At 39.9% G+C, this 10000-nt stretch overlaps 4 long non-coding RNA genes across 5 annotated transcripts in view; 3 read left to right on the forward strand and 1 right to left on the reverse strand.

The window, feature by feature from the left end:
- Positions 1 to 1418, forward strand: part of LOC135098798 (uncharacterized) — a 3533-nt gene extending 2115 nt beyond the window's left edge. The window contains exons 3-4 of one of the 2 annotated variants that reach the window (XR_010267391.1): positions 93 to 181; positions 1000 to 1418. This is a non-coding gene — a long non-coding RNA (uncharacterized LOC135098798). The remainder of the gene's footprint in view (positions 1 to 92; positions 182 to 999) is intronic. The other variant, XR_010267390.1, reaches the window with a different exon arrangement.
- Positions 1419 to 2090: 672 nt separating this feature from the next.
- Positions 2091 to 2431, reverse strand: LOC135098796 (uncharacterized). The gene is made up of 2 exons (XR_010267389.1): positions 2317 to 2431; positions 2091 to 2260 (listed from the first exon to the last, which is right to left on the reverse strand). It is a non-coding gene; the product is annotated as an uncharacterized LOC135098796 (long non-coding RNA).
- Positions 2432 to 3119: 688 nt separating this feature from the next.
- LOC135098804 (uncharacterized) lies at positions 3120 to 4910 on the forward strand. The gene is made up of 3 exons (XR_010267399.1): positions 3120 to 3228; positions 3746 to 3777; positions 4115 to 4910. It is a non-coding gene; the product is annotated as an uncharacterized LOC135098804 (long non-coding RNA).
- Positions 4911 to 7216: 2306 nt separating this feature from the next.
- LOC135098809 (uncharacterized) overlaps positions 7217 to 10000 on the forward strand; it is an 8611-nt gene continuing 5827 nt past the window's right edge. The window contains exons 1-3 of the long non-coding RNA XR_010267401.1: positions 7217 to 7294; positions 8446 to 8579; positions 9178 to 9200. This is a non-coding gene — a long non-coding RNA (uncharacterized LOC135098809). The remainder of the gene's footprint in view (positions 7295 to 8445; positions 8580 to 9177; positions 9201 to 10000) is intronic.

The raw sequence follows: 10000 nt of genomic DNA on the forward strand, positions 1-10000 counted from the left end.
GGTAAACATTCCCTGCCTGCCTCTATTTCCACCTTCCTGTGACTTGAACTCTTTCAGAAGGGAAAAAAAGGTAATTTAGTGGACTTTTTCAGGTGAACCGAGACCTTCCGAGACCTTCCAAGACCTTCCAAAATCTGCCGTGACCCACAGATGAAGATGTATAGGTGATAAACGGAGGCCGGTTTGTTTATTTTTTTGTTTTTCTATTGCTTTATTTATGAAAGAAGATGAGACAAGTATTTGAGGTGAGGTGAGGTGAGACAAATGGCACCAGAAGTAGTCTTTACCTCAGCTCAGGAATATTAATAATGCATTCAGACAGAGGGAGAGAGAGAGACAGGGAGAGAGAGAGACAGGGAGAGAGAGAGACAGGGAGAGAGAGAGAGACAGGGAGAGAGAGAGAGACAGGGAGAGAGAGACAGGGAGAGAGAGAGAGAGAGAGAGAGAGAGAGAGAGAGAGAGAGAGAGAGAGAGAGAGAGAGACAGAGGGAGAGAGAGAGAGAGACAGAGAGAGAGAGAGAGAGAGAGAGAGAGAGAGAGAGAGAGAGAGAGAGAGAGAGAGAGAGAGAGAGAGAGAGAGAGACAGGGAGAGAGAGAGAGAGAGAGAGAGAGAGAGAGAGAGAGAGAGAGAGAGAGAGAGAGAGAGAGAGAGAGAGAGAGAGAGAGAGAGAGAGAGAGAGAGAGAGAGAGAGAGAGAGAGAGAGAGAGAGAGAGAGAGAGAGAGAGACAGAGGGAGAGAGGGGGAGAGAGAGATTGATGAGTAACAATTGGAAAAGATAATTGATAAAAAACACTGGTTATATTTATCTAAGACAATTAAAACACCAAGAAAATGCCTCAAAACACACACACACACACACACACACACACACACACACACACACACACACACACACACACACACACACACACACACTCAAAAACTTAATATTCTGAAAAAAAACTGTAAATAAAATAAAAAATACATTGCAGGTGACTAACACTAAATATTTCTTTCAGATTTAAGAAGTGCGATGATGCGACACACAGACAGACAGACAGACAGACAGACAGGTGTGGGATGAGTGCTGGCATACTGAAGGTCAAGAGGTCAAGAGTGACGTGTTGAGTCGTATGGGTCACCAGACAGGTCACCCACCTAACCCCACTCAGCCTGTCAGTTCAGCAGCAACACTCATGGAAGATTTGCCGCAAGCTGTGCCTCTCTGTGCTTGTTATCCGAACCTTGTGTCTAATATTGCCTTAATGTTGTGTGTGTGTGTGTGTGTGTGTGTGTGTGAGAGAGAGAGAGTGTGTGTGAGAGAGAGAGAGAGAGAGAGAGAGAGAGAGAGAGAGAGAGAGAGAGAGAGAGAGAGAGAGAGAGAGAGAGAGAGAGAGAGAGAGAGAGAGAGAGAGAGAGAGAGAGAGAGAGAGAGAGAGAGAGAGAGAGAGAGAGAGAGAGAGAGAGAGAGAGAGAGAGAGAGAGAGAGAGAGAGAGAGAGAGAGAGAGAGAGAGAGAGAGAGAGAGAGAGAGAGAGAGAGAGAGAGAGAGAGAGAGAGAGAGAGAGAGAGAGAGAGAGAGAGAGAGAGAGAGAGAGAGAGAGAGAGAGAGAGAGAGAGAGAGAGAGAGAGAGAGAGAGAGAGAGAGAGAGAGAGAGAGAGAGAGAGAGAGAGAGAGAGAGAGAGAGAGAGAGAGAGAGAGAGAGAGAGAGAGAGAGAGAGAGAGAGAGAGAGAGAGAGAGAGAGAGAGAGAGAGAGAGAGAGAGAGAGAGAGAGAGAGAGAGAGAGAGAGAGAGAGAGAGAGAGAGAGAGAGAGAGAGAGAGAGAGAGAGAGAGAGAGAGAGAGAGAGAGAGAGAGAGAGAGAGAGAGAGAGAGAGAGAGAGAGAGAGAGAGAGAGAGAGAGAGAGAGAGAGAGAGAGAGAGAGAGAGAGAGAGAGAGAGAGAGAGAGAGAGAGAGAGAGAGAGAGAGAGAGAGAGAGAGAGAGAGAGAGAGAGAGAGAGAGAGAGAGAGAGAGAGAGAGAGAGAGAGAGAGAGAGAGAGAGAGAGAGAGAGAGAGAGAGAGAGAGAGAGAGAGAGAGAGAGAGAGAGAGAGAGAGAGAGAGAGAGAGAGAGAGAGAGAGAGAGAGAGAGAGAGAGAGAGAGAGAGAGAGAGAGAGAGAGAGAGAGAGAGAGAGAGAGAGAGAGATTTTGTTACTCGTCATGTCCCCTGTACCACTTGAAGACCTCCACCAGACCCCCTCTTAGTCACCCTTGTTGTGTCCCCTGTGCCACTTGAAGACCTCCACCTGACCCCCTCTTAGTCACCCTTGTCATGTCCCCTGTGCCACTTGAAGACCTCCACCAGACCCCCTCTTAGTTACCCTTGTCATGTCCCCTGTACCACTTGAAGACCTCCACCAGACTCCCTCTTAGTCACCCTTGTTGTGTCCCCTGTACCACTTGAAGACCTCCACCAGACCCCCTCTTAGTCACCCTTGTTGTGTCCCCTGTACCACTTGAAGACCTCCACCAGACCCCCTCTTAGTCACCCTTGTCATGTCCCCTGTACCACTTGAAGACCTCCACCTGACCCCCTCTTAGTCACCCTTCTCTGAGGTACAACAGTGTCTAGTCATCCTTCCTATGTCATCCTTGTGTAATCAGGAATAATTATCAGCCTTTGTACTCCTCCTGTCTGTCTGTCTGTCTGTCTGTCTGTCTGCCTACCAGTTAAAATGATCAATGTAGTCAGTTATACTTGTGGATACTGTGAGTGTGTGTGTGTGTGCATGTATATGAATTAATGTTTATTGTGAAGTATCTGCCTGCCTGCTTGCAAATTAATTATCAATATAGTTACTGTTTGTGTGTTATAAAGTTAATCTTGTAGTGTATTATTGATTGTATTCCACATGTATGGGCTGGCCAGACGTGATGTACTGTGACAGCCAGAACCTTGACATATACTGCTTGATAAAATGAAAATAAGCAAAAAAACGTGAATAAAGTACAAATTTTGAGCCGAACTAATGAGGACTTTCTCTCGTCTTTTTCAGAGGTGCGTACATCTGCGAGTCACTCCAACCAACCTCTTATATCCTACCTTATTCTGATATATTAGGTTAGATTCAGTTAGGTTACTTATATTGGGGGCCTGTCTTCCTTACTAACCTAACCTAACCTAACCCATTCCTTCCTTCTCGTCAAGCTGTTGGTGGGAGAAGCCCCAGGACTCTCAAGCGTGGGTTGAGTCACAACTGCGGGTGTGGTAAGTGTCTTTCTGACCTGTTACGTTAATTTGTTTTTTCAGAATTTATTTTATTTTTTAATTGTGTGTGTGTGTGTGTGTGTCTGTCCATCCCAGCCTCTCCCAGTGCATCCCAGCCTCTCCCAGTGCATCCTAGCCTCTTATTTTTATTTATTTTTTTTTTTTTTGTGTGTGAGTGTGTGTGTGTGTTTTTGAGTATTGAAATGTTTGGTCAAGTCAACATTCTGATCAGAGAGAAAATTCACTCACTCCAAGATTGAGTTAAGTAATAATTTAGGTCAGAAGTTAATTTGAAAAAGTGTATTAAATTTGTTATTTTTTGGCCATTCATTGATTGATTCATTAATTTGTGTGTTAAGGGAGAGTACTCTTGTAAAAAAATCATTCATTCATTCCTTGAGTTTGTAGGAGTGAGTGAAATAATTTATTCCTAATATAATTTAATACCCAAATGAAGGAGGGAGGTTTGTGAACTAATGTTTCTCCCTCTCTCCCTCTCTCCCTGTCTCCCTAACAGCTAGCTCACCTTGAAGTCCGGCGGGGCTCACGGTAAGTCTTGTGTTCTGTTACTATAAACTGGTGGATATATTTGTTATATATATATTAGTCATTACTTGTACAATGACAACACTTTCAGATGACACAAATTTCCATCTTAATTTAATGGTATCCCTCCTCTCCTCCATGTCTCCTCTCCACAAATTATACCTACATCCACAAGTCCTCCACCTTTTCCTATGAGACTTTCCTCCACTAATTATACCTCATTTCCAACCACAGATGTTCCACTTTTCCTATGAATGTGTCCATCTCTTAATCCACTCACAATAACCTTTTTTTTCCCTCTCAGAAGCTAACTTAGTAATTACAAGTTTTTCCATCACAGTGTTGCAGTGTTGCAGTGTTGCAGATCTTCACCCAAACAAGGGGAGTATTGTTTTTTGTGTTGTTTTGTATATATATATATTTTTGTGGGGGGGAGGGGGTCTGGGGATAGCCATCTGCGGTGTGCGTCTGTGCGTGCGTCTGTGTGTGCGTCTGTGTGTGTGTCTGTGTGTGCGTCTGTGCGTGTGCGTCTGTGTGCGTGCATCTGTGTGTATGTCTTTTTTTTGGTTGTGTGTGTGAATATTTTTTTTGGTATAAATATATAGGTGGTAGGCCATAATGTTAGGATATTTGACACAGATTAATATAGAAGATGGTTTAGGTTAGTTAAGGGTTAAGTGAGGCATAGAGAGAGAGAGAGAGAGGGGGGAAGAGCGATATTAATAGAATTAGGTTAGATTTTTTAGGGTTTTAAGTAAGTAGGTGGCAGGTCAGAATGATATAATATTTGACACAGATTAATATAGAAGATGGTTTTAAGTTAGTATATATGAAAGGGTTAAGTTAGGCATAGAGAGAGAGAGAAAGGGTTATTAATAGGATGACAGGAGTATATATGAAAGGGTTAAGTGAGGCATAGAGAGAGAGAAAGGGTTATTAATAGGATGACAGGAGTATATATGAAAGGGTTAAGTGAGGCATAGAAAGGGTTATTAATAGGATTAGGTTGACGGGGTGTATGAATGTTTAACTCAGATTATATTGAAAGTTTACTTCTTTATAATCTGGGTTTGTATGGCATGTTGAATATTAGTATGTTATTTTTGTAGTGGTGGTAGTGGTGGTGGGATGTATGAATGATATTTTTTTTTTTTTTTTTTTTTGGTGGGGGGGCAAGGGGGGTATATATATATAGTGTTATATAGATATTTTTTTTTTTTTTCCCCAGATCTTTGGTAAGAGATCTGGGGATTATGTATGTATGTATGTCTAGCCAGTATTTTGGTAAGATACTGGCTAGTGAGTGAGTGAGTGTGTGTGTGTGTGTGTGTGTGTGTGTGTGTGTGTGTACGTGTGTGCGCGCGCGTGTGTGTGTGTGTGCAGTTTTTTTTTTAGGTTAGGTTAATTAGTTAAATAAATAAATAAGAGCATAGATATTAGTAATAATAAGAAAATTTGATATTAGTAATAAAAAAGAGGGTAAATAAATAAATAAATAAATAATATAGGAAGATTTATCAGGGGGGGGGGTACCTTAAGGGGGGGGTTGATGGCAGAAGGGGGGGTACCTATAGCATACTAGAGAGAGGGGGGGGGTGAGGAAGCTGTAATAATAAAAAAAATAATAAAAAAAATTTGAGGGTAAATAAATAAATAAATAAAAATAGGAATATATATCAGGTGCCGGTAGCAGAAGGGGGGTACCTATAGCATACTAGAGAGAGGGGGGGTGGGTGAGGAAGCTGTATGAATGACGAGTAGACTAGGGGGGGTCAGGGTGGGTAATATATAATAATTTGTGTAATATTTCAACATTTGTTATATCGACATGCATACTGACACTTTTCTCCCAGACAGATAAGCCTGGCTGGTGAGACAGAGGGGGAGTGGCTCTCTATTTCATTATGTAAGTGATATGAGGTGACGTGAGGTTGTCTGGCCAGCCGTGACCCTGTACATGTGATAGGCTTCGAATTTATTGTAATTGTCATTGTGTGTGTGTGTGTGTGTGTGTGTGTGTTTGTTTGTTAGTATACTGTAAATTATAGATGTTTGCTTAATATTTCCCATGAATTAACAAAAAAAGCACAATTCTATTAATATTTCTGTTTATTTATTGTTAACCAAGACTTTTGTATACCAGTTATTTGTTGAATAAATCTATAGTTATTAACATTATACTCTTTTGAAACCTCCTACAGTGAGAGAGTGTCACAGGAAGGAGTAAACAGATATTGCTGTATATATATATTTTTTTATGTATGAGTGACACTGGCCAAGGGAAACAAAAATCTAATGAAAAAAAAAGCCCACTGAAATGGCAGTCCCATAAAAGGGTCAAAGCAGTGGACAAAAATTGATGAATAAGTGTGTTGAAACCTCTCTCTTGAAGGAATTGAAGTCACAGGAAGGTGGAAATACAGAAGCAGGCAGGGAGTTCCAGAGTTTACCAGAGAAAGGGATGAATGATTGAGAATACTGGTTAACTCTTGCATTAGAGAGGTGGACAGAATAGGAGTGAGAGAATGAGAAGAATGGTTAACTTTTGCATTAGAGAGGTGGACAGAATAGTCGTAAAAGAAAGAAGAAAGTTGTGCAGGGAGATCATGGAAGGAGGGGAGGCATGCAGTTAGCAAGATCAGAAGAACAGTTAGAATGAAAATAGCGGTAGAAGACAGATAGATATGCAACACTGCGGTGGTGAGGGAGAGGCTGAAGACACTCAGTTAGAGGAGAGGGACTGATGAGACGAACAGCTTGATAACAGGCTTTCCACTACAGTAAGCTTACCCAAATATAATCAGAATGTAGCCTCTTGTTTCAGGCCTACTTTGCAGTATTTCAGGGTACATGTGGGTTTAATAGCTCAGTAAGACGCAGGATCTACCAGCATAGGGCATAAATAATCATTTTGACGTATTTGAGCATATAAAGTCAGTTTGTTTACAAAATTACATTCGTTGCCTCAATTTCGTCTTCGGCTACAACTTGCTATATATGTTTTTTTTTTAGATATATTTAATATTTTATCGTTTTTTTTTGTATTAGATTATTCTTTTTTAAGCTTTTAGAAATATATAGTGTCAAATTTCTCAGTTAGCATTTTTGAATTTGTTTACTTTTCGGCTCTAAATCAGAATCGACTTTTTAGTATGGGTTATTACAAGTTTTTTGTGTTATTATGTTAATTAAGGTATTTTAACAATATATGGAAATGGAGGCAATCGATAATTTTCACGTGTTATTTATACATGACTTGACCTTATATAAATTAGAAAAAAACCCAAATATATGGTATTGTAAGGGCCTCTCAAAAAAAAAAACCTCTTTAAAAACAATTCAACATTTTTAGAAATCATAAAATCTAACTTAGACTAGGAAACAAAAGAAATATTAGAATTCTCTCAATACAACGGATCGTCATAGAGCTCCTCCCCCTACCTCGGCCATTTTGTGGACAGACGGTGGAGAGTCGCAGAAGTATACACATCACTTCTTCAGCCTTCACGACCATAACCAGGTAATTTATAAGATATAATTATGATCAACAGGTAACCTTGCCAAGACCTTTAGCGCCATGTAACGAAGTGGGTGTCATATAAATAAGCGGAGACTGGAAATATGGTCGATGCTCAGAGGAAGGGTTAGGTCAGCTGGTTCATGTCCGCTGTTTGTCCGTGGTGCTCTTATTAACACTTAATTTGTGATGTTTGTAGGTCACTTGCGGTGTTACTTCACTGATATTTTGTCCTTGGTGCTATAAATGTTATATTTGACCAGGTAAGGACGAGTTAGAACCGTGAAATATTGAGATATAGTGTAACAGCTGGTGCCATGAAAACCCTGCCTGGTGAGGTGACGTGAGGTACATTACGATATGATAACTAAGAATTCTGCCTTTAAAATTCCCTGTGGAGGTTTAAGCGTATATAAATGTTATCCAGGAGTGTGTGTGCACTATACTCAGGGAGGTTTGGTTTAATTAAGACCGTGAAATATTGAGTTATATGAAATAAGATTTTATTTTTTATTTTTCATCAATATTTCGTTATATCATTTACTGTGTGGCTTGGATACGTCCATATATCGTCACGGAGCTTACGAACGTTAGATTACAACCGTGTTTGGCTAGATATAGTGACTGATTAATGAAATTTTGCCAGATAAGATGGACCAAAGATTTACAAATAAACATTGTTGTCTAAGAGAGAGAGAGAGAGAGAGAGAGAGAAATTTAATGTGTTTTCATGAGGACAGTAACCAATATGTAAATGTCTCTCTCTTTCTCTCTCTACTACTACTACTACTACTACTACTACTACTACTACTACTACTACTACTACTACTATTACTACTACTAGTGGTGGAAGGCCATCACCTGCCTACATTAAATTTTATTGTTATTATAATTATTATTATTATATTATTATTATTATTATTATTATTATTATTACTACTATTACTATTATTATTGTTATTTATTTTATTTTCATTATTATTACTATTGTTATTATTGTTGTTTTGTTGATATGTAATTATGTAATTGTGTTTTGGTCTAGGTTTTTCTTGATTTTCACTGGTTTCTCTCTGTGTGTGTGTGTGTGTGTGTGTGTGTGTGTGTGTGTGTGTGTGATTAAAAAACCATATATAAATTAATCTTTTTCTTTTCAGATAACCTGTCACTCACACGTATGAACCCTTGCAAGTAATTGAACTGTGAAGAATTAGCAGCAATGAGCCTAAAATAGTATTAGTACAACCATCACAACAGTCACCACTGCTAAATACTACTACTACTACAACAGGTGAGTACTACAACAGGGGTGAGAGAAAGAAGAAAGTGTTGTGCAGCGAGGCCATGGGATAAGAGGAGGCATGCAGTTAGCAAGATCAGAAGAGCAGTTAACATGAAAATAGCGGTAGAAGACAGCTAGATATGCAACATTGCGGTGGTGAGAGAGAGGCTGAAGACACTCAGTTACAGGAGAGGAGTTGATGAGATGAAAAGCTTTTGATTCCACCCTGTCTAGAAGAGCAGTATGAGTGGAACCCCCCCAGACATGTGAAGCATACTCCATACATGGACGGATAAGGCCCTTGTACAGAGTTAGCAGCTGGGGGGGTGAGAAAAACTGGTGGAGACGTCTTGGAACATCCCTGATATTAACCTATTCAGTTTTTTCAATTTATATATTCACCAATCTCTTTCACTCAGTCACTGTCTCACTATGAGTTGCCAGAGAGACAATGCTGACATTTCATGCAGAACTAAGAATTCATACAAGGTAGCCCAGGACCCCAGTTCTTTATGAGTAACAATGACCCGTAATATTGTCAAATCTATTTTATTTATTTTTTTTAGTTGCTGAGTAAATGAGTATCTTATCTTTTTGTTTTTTTCAGTGAAGTGGTGTCCATTAGAGGTGGTAAGTACCTGTTCATGTTTTGGTGACAGAGAAAAGAAGGTAGACATAATTACAAGTGTTCAAAATTTATATCTTCTCACTTATGTGCTAATTTCTTTCCTTATCTCTACAATCTTCTTCCACTCCTTTGTTAGACCAGTCACACATTCATTCATTTAAAAAAAAGTTCATTATTATGTCTACCTCTCCACCTCACCTGTCTGCCTGCACACACGCGATCAGACCTCCTGCCGAGACACGAGGAAGTTGCCTCATTGGCTGACGAAATGGCCTTGGTTGTATAGTGTGTGGCTCTCATTGGCTGCAGATCTGATGGTGTTTGTGGTGTTGATGATGGTTTATCTTATTATTATTATGTTTATGTATTGTTATATAGTGTTTATGATGCTAAAAATGTTTTGTGTGTTTTGAGAATGTCCACGAAATTTGTGGCTAAAAGGAAATGCATATTGATATACAAACTTTCTCTCTCTCTCTCTCTCTCTCTCTCTCTCTCTCTCTCTCTCTCTCTCTCTCTCTCTCTCTCTCTCTCTCTCTCTCTCTCTCTCTCTCTCTCTCTCTCTCTCTCTCTCTCTCTCTCTCTCTCTTTCACAAAAAGCTGACAATATTAATTTGGACTTTTGTTAAGGGAGGAGGGTGAAGGAAAGGCTCTTTTGGGTGGGTGAAAGGGAAATCCGATATATTTGAGTGTCTGGGAGTGGTGAAGGAAAGACTCTTTTGGGTGGTTAAAATTAAAATCAGATATATTTGAGTGTCTGGGAGTGGTGAAGGAAAGACTCTTTTGGGTGGTTAAAATTAAA

The sequence above is a fragment of the Scylla paramamosain genome, unplaced genomic scaffold, assembly GCF_035594125.1.
Source record: "Scylla paramamosain isolate STU-SP2022 unplaced genomic scaffold, ASM3559412v1 Contig82, whole genome shotgun sequence".
Classification (NCBI taxonomy): Eukaryota; Metazoa; Arthropoda; class Malacostraca; order Decapoda; family Portunidae; genus Scylla; species Scylla paramamosain.